The sequence below is a fragment of the Colobus angolensis genome, unplaced genomic scaffold (assembly GCF_000951035.1).
Source record: "Colobus angolensis palliatus isolate OR3802 unplaced genomic scaffold, Cang.pa_1.0 Scaffold10, whole genome shotgun sequence".
Lineage (NCBI taxonomy): Eukaryota > Metazoa > Chordata > Mammalia > Primates > Cercopithecidae > Colobus > Colobus angolensis.
This window is the reverse complement of record NW_012110919.1, coordinates 17,014,220-17,021,022: the sequence shown is the minus strand read 5'-3', so window position 1 is coordinate 17,021,022 and position 6,803 is coordinate 17,014,220.

The following is a 6,803-nucleotide window of genomic DNA, read 5'->3' as shown; positions in this document are numbered from 1 at the left end:
TACCAACATGGCACATGTATACATATGTAACAAACCTGCACGTTGTGCACATGTACCCTAGAACTTAAAGTATAATAAAAAACAAAACAAAATGCAATTACAAAACAGTGTGATGATAAAACAAAAGTGTATGCCTTTCAAGGTAGAATGAGAGCCCAGGGGAAGGACCACCTAAATCTGCTTGAGGGAGGAGAAGGAGGCATTTTCCAACTGAATAAGAGTAGAGAAAGAATAGTCAGCAGGGTGAAATAGCATATACCCTCTTTGCAGTCCTTGTATTGCTCTAGGATATAAAGGATGTATGTGTGTGTATGTGAGACTGAGAAGAGGTGCTTACAAGATACAATTGGACAGATATGTATAAACTAGATCAGGAAGGATCTGGTATTCCATTCTAAAATGTTTCAGCCCCCCACTCCCACCTATGGAGGATGGGGATCCATAGGAGACTTGGTCAGAGGAGCAGGGATTGGATGTGTACATTACACAGATTGGTCAACTCTGTATCCTGTCTTGGTGTTGGTTTGCCTCACGCCTTTCTTGTAGTGTGATATGGTGCTTCCACTCATTTCCCCAAAATAACAACCCCCTCAACAAAACATTAGTGAATAATTAAGATTTTTTCTACATTTGTACATTGTAGAGATTTCTACATCACTACAGAAACTGGAAGTTTTATGTGTCAGACTGGGGAGGAAGTCAGATTTCAGGGTGTACAGAATGACACTCCTCAAATCCCCTTTCCTCATTTCCTCCTTTGGCTCCTAGCTGAGTCCCCATCTTTCTCTGGGTCCTCTCCCTTCCAAGCCTGTAATTTTCTCTGACTCTAGGTCTTTATTCAGGAATCATGCTTCCTGGCTCCCCATTCCTCGGTCTCTTCCCCCTTTCTCATGCAGAACAGTCGAGCGCTATTCTAGCACTTCCATTCCCATCACTTAACTCAGCAAAGAAAGACCTGCCAAAGAAAGATCTTCCCACATCTTAAAAGGTATCAGGGTCTATTAATTATATAAATAAAATATTAGTATGTATTTCTGATGTATCTGTAAAATGTCACTTTGTATGTAACATGAAGAATGCATTGGGTTGAGGACAGCAGTGAGGCTAACCACAGAAAAGACTAATAAGGAAAATATTGCATTAGCATAGAAAAAAAAATCTGTGGAGAGCCTGAGATAGGAGCTGAGATGGCGATGGAAAGGGTAGATATTAGGAGGCAGAGTTAAGTGGACTTTGCCGTGAATCCAGGTCATAACAGTGATTAAGAAATACAAATGTCGCTCCTTCAAGTAGAATAAAATCTTCTTGAGACCCTTTGTTGAGCCAGTCTTAGAAAGATAAATAACACAATGATAGAGAATTGAGCAATATGTTGCTATGGTGCTCCTAGAATTCAACTCCCCCATCAACCACATTGGAAGTATCAGGTACATTAATAAATAATGAAACTGATTTTTAAAAACACCAGATCTCACACGTCCAAATAGGTGTTGGCCCCTAAGTCATCATGGGCAACTGTCACTTATTCCAACAATGCTGCCTGTGTTGAAATCTTTTCTGAACTCTTTGGCATCTGCATTTGCAGCCAGGATATGAGACACCCAATAGTCTGGTCTCATTACTCGATGGTGACTTATTTTTCCACTGGATAGCTTTAGCCACCATGAATATCCAAATTGCTTTCCAGACACCAAGACAAAGCCTCCAGCTTAGGAAAATAAATTGACACCTGAGGATGGAAGATTCTCAGCTGAAGCTCATGTTTGGAAAAATGGCCACAGCGACGGGCAACAGGCTTGTCAGGAAAAGACGCTGGGCAGACAAAGTCATTCCACCCTGCTCTTCATTTCCAGCTTTCTGAGCCCCACACATCATCAGAAGGTAATCTGGGCAACGTCGCCAGCTCTGACACTTTATTCCTAGGATACGAGAGGCAAAAGTGGCTCAAAGAGAAGAGGAAAGGACACAGAAGCCTGGAAATAAGCTTTCCTCAATAAGTGCTACTGTTGGATTATGACAAAATGAAGCTGAAAACACATTTTCCCTTGGTAGCCTCATGGTTCAGCTGCAGGATCTGCTTGAACCAGGGAAGGATGGGCGTTTTGGAGCAGTCCAGCTTCAGTGGGCAGTCCAGGTAGTTTCGGTATGGGCTGAATAGACATTCCTAGTTGTTAAAAAAGGAAAAGAAATGAAAGTATCAGAAACTGGGAGCTTTGTGTGTATTTAACAAAATGCATTAAATACATGCAAAGTGATTAGTACAATGTCAGACAAATAAAATTTGCTCACTTAGTAGTAAATAAATGTTCAGGAAAAATCAAAGGAATTTAAGCTGGGTGTGGTCCAGCTACATGGGAGGCTGAGGTAAGAGAATCACTTGAGCCTGGGAGTTTGAGGCCAACCTGGACAACATAGCAAGACTCCATTTCAAAACATGTATTTAAAAAAGAAAGTCATGGGTATTTGTGCTTTTTGTTTTTTTCTTAATGGAAATACAGATAGTACAATAACTACCATATTCTGGCTACAGACCCTCCTGATTCCACATAGATTGCTAATTTCAGATAATTACCTTTTGTTTATTCCACATTTATACATATATACACACACACACACACAGTACTTTCCATGTCCCAAGAGACTGTTGTAACCATCTTACATTGTATCATTTAATCCTGATAATGGTCTTATGAGAGCTAGATACTGTTGTTGTTATCACCATTTTACAGATGAGAAAACTGAGGCCTAGAGGGGTTGAATAACTTGCCTAAGGTACTCAGCTAATCAGTAGTAGAGACTGTGCTCTTAAGCATCACAATTTTCTGTCTTTTGAAATTCAATTTGGGGGTCTTTTAATTCTTGTTCACATCCTGCTCACATCTTTTTGCTCACGTCTTGCTCACATCCTTGCTCACATCTTTTTTCACCCAGGGTTTTTAATTTTTTGTATTTATACAGTGGACCAAGGAAAAAGTTGGGCCTTTGGGTTCCCTAGATGGAACAGTTAAAACAAAGCCAAGAAAACCCCTCAGTTTATTAGAGCTACAGACACCTTGGTGATGAATAGCCCAGGTACTGCGAAACATTTTTTTTCTTTGAAGAAATCTTATTTTTATAACAGTTTTAGATTTACAGAAAAATTGTAAAGATAGTACAGAGAGTACCCATATATTCCACACCAATTGTCCCTATTTTTAACATCTTACATTATTATGATACATTTATTACAATTAATGAATCAATGTTCATAAACTATTATTAACTAAAGTTCATGTTACTCTGTTATTCAGATTTCCTTAGTTTTTACCTAATGTATTTTTTCTGTTCCAGGATTCCAACTAGGATATCACATTAATTAAACAGTCACATTTCCTCTTGATGGAGTTTCTTAGACTTTTCTTGTTTTTGGTGACTTTGACAGTTTTGAAGAGTACTGAGCAGGTATTGTGGAGGATGTCCCTCAATGGTTATAGATAATGTTTTCCTCAGATTAGACTGGAGCAATCTGTTCTTGGGATGAAGACCACATAGGTAAAGTATCGTTTTCATCACATCATATTAAGGGTACCTACTATTGATACGGACAGGATGCAGGGAAATACTGGATAGGAGAGGATGGTTCCTCGGCAAAGGCCCCACCCACGAGCCTCAGCCTGCCGTCCTAAAAGAGAACTTCACATCCATGTTTTCCTCCCCAAATGTTGCTTTTTCCAAAACCACACTGGCCTACCATGCCCCCCATCCTGTACCCATAAAAAACCCAAACTCCACTGGCAGAGGAGCAGAGCAGCACAGTAGAGAAGGAGAGAAAATAAGCGCCTGAACGTTGAAGAGGCAGCTGAATGGTCAGAAAGGAGTTTGGCCAGGGATGGCCTAACTCCAGGGGAAGATTGTCTTCCCACTCCATCCCTTTTCCAGTGCCCCATTCAGCTGAAAGCCACCTCCATCACTCAATAAAACCTCCACATTCACCATCCTTCAAGTCTTTGTGACCTGATTCTTCCTGGACACCAGACAAGGACCTGGTACCAAGAGGGCAGGGTGTAAAAGGCTGTCACCCTGACTCTCCACTGAGCTGGTTAATACTTAGCCATCTGTGGACAGCAACTGCTAAAAGAGCATTAATTGTAACATACTCTTTGGTGCTACCATGGGATCAGAGGCCGAAAGCACTTGCCCAGGCCCCGGCACCCACTCACCTGCTTGCTCTCCCTCCTGCAAGGAGTTTGAGCACAGTGGCTGAGTAAGCAAGCCCCATCCCTGTCACAAGTCCCACGAAGGGATCCAGGGAACTCTCTGTCTCAACATCACTGTTGACATTGGCCTTGATCATGTGGCTGATAATTCCAAAATCTGTGTGATGGCTGAGTCTGGTTTTGATGCTCAGCTTGACTCTTCAGACTGTTTCCCCTTGACTTTTAGAATGCCTTGCAATTGTTTGTAGAAAGCTGAATATGTTGTATCAGGTAATAGGAACAAAGGTAAATAGGCCTAAATGTGAGGATGTATGTTAACCTGGCTACATGTTGGATTGTGTTTAGCATTTGCTGTAGCTGTGGGTGTTACAGGCTTCAAATTCATCTCTTGTCCTTGTTTTGTGTTTTCTGTTGTTTTTGGGCTTCCTAAGAACCCTCCAGATTTCAGGGTGGTGGTTTCCTCTGTAATCTCAGATCTCTGATGGGTCTAAGAAACATGTTGCTTTTCAGTTTTTTCATTATTTTCTCATTGTGAGGATGGGAGTGACAACTTCGAAGCTCTTTACGTGTTGAAGCTGAAACCAGAATCTTCCCAAACACTTTTAAGATCAAAAATATTTTCTCAAATAAAATCTTGTGTATCTGAGGTAAGTCTCATCATTGTCCAACTCAGTCCAGGTGCTACTGCTGGAGAATTTCTCATCTATACCTCCCATTGGGTATCAAGAGCACCACCTTTTCACTCATGCTGTTTTAGGGGATTTACAAGTGTCCTGAGTCATTAAAAAGCAGTGTGTCCATATGGGGTAGTGAGGATCAGATCTGCAAAATTTTAGAGCATGAGCAGGAATCTTTTCAGCTGGAAAATCCAACAAAAATGGTAAGATAGGTGGTGGCAGAAGCTCATCAGACGGCAGTGGGAAGAGCAGCTGTGTGGTTCCTCCCATGTGATGGTGGTATGTGTTGCTCGTGCAATTGAAACAGACGAGTTGCAGGCTATAGCTTGGTTCCCACAAAGCTCCCTGGTGCCTGCCAGCCTCTGGATTCTGAGCTCTGGTTCTCTCTGTGTGCTTTTCTGTGTACCCTATCTTATCGGCAAGATTGAGTTCTCTTATTTAAAACCCCAAAGACATCTGATATGGTTTGGCTGTGTCCCTACTCAAATCTCATCTTGATTGTAGCTCCTATAATCCCCACGTGTCATGGGAGGGACCGAGTTGGAGGTCATTGAGTCAAGGGGGTGGCTTTTTCCCATGCTGTTCTCGTGACAGTGAATAAGTCTCACTAGATCTGATGGTTTTATAAAGGGCAGTTCCGCTACACACATTCTCTTGCTACCACTATGCAAGATGTGCCTTTGCTCCTCCTTTGCCTTCCACCATGATTGTGAGGCCTTCTCAGCCATGTGGAATTGTGAGTCCATTAAACCTGTTTTTCTTTATAAATTACCTAGTCTCATGTATGTCTTTATTAGCAGTGTGAGAGCAGACTAATACAGCATCCTTCAAGATCTCACCCTGACGTCTTCCTTTAGCCTACCCTAGCCCAGCTGCCTCTCATCTGGTCTCCTAAGGATGGTGGACCAGGTGGTCTGAAGGTCTGGAGGACTGAAACGTCCTCTCTCCTCTACAACTCATATTGAGGTAGAAAGTCTCCATTCTTCTCATGTTGTCCAGATTATTGAGGATCTATTTTCTTTTGATAAAACTTGGCCAGGCGTGGTGGCTCACACCTGTAATCCTAGCACTTTGGGAGGCCGAGGCAGGCGGATTGCCTGAGCTCAGGAGTTCGAGACCAGCCTGGGCAACATGGTGAAACCTCATCTCTACTAAAATACAAAAAAAAAAAATTAGCCAGGTGTGGTGGCGTGTGCCTGTAGTCCCAGCTACTCGGGAGGCTGAGGCAGGAGAATCCCTTCAACCCGGGAGGTGGAGGTTGCAGTGAGCCGAGATTGTGCCACTGGTTGGAGGGGACCAAGGAAGGGGTCAGAACCTTGCATACTTAGCCTTCTTCACAACTTTCCAGTTCACTGAAATCACACTTAAAAGAAATCAGTGGCCCTCGTGATACCAAATCCAGTGGTTACTTCTCAGTCCTCCTCCGTCTTGCCGTGTTAGCAGCATTGGCTACAGCTCATCACATCCTCTCGTTTGAAGACTTGTCCCCTTAATTTAGGATGCCCCTTTCACAGTCCTCCTCCTATCTGGCAGGTTGTTCCTTCTCAGCCTCTTTGACTAGGTTCTCCCTTCTTCCCTGTCATTAAATGCTGTTGTGCTCCACAGCCACGTCTGCTGTGCACACTCATTCCCTACTTAAGCTCACTCAGTGTCACCACTTAAGCACCATCTCTAATGCTGATGAGCCACTAATTTCTTTCTCCAGCTCAGACAGGTTCTCAGCATGCTAGACTCATAAAGCAAATGCCTTACATCACATGTCTACTAGCTATTGAAGTTAAAATGTTCAAAACCAAACTCCTTACCCTCCCCCCAAACCTGCTCCTCCTCCCAGAATTTCACATCTCTGTAAATGGCAATTAATTTTTCTAGCTTCATGGGCCGTAAGCCTTACCTCCCTTTTTCTCTCACCCCACATTTCATCCATCAG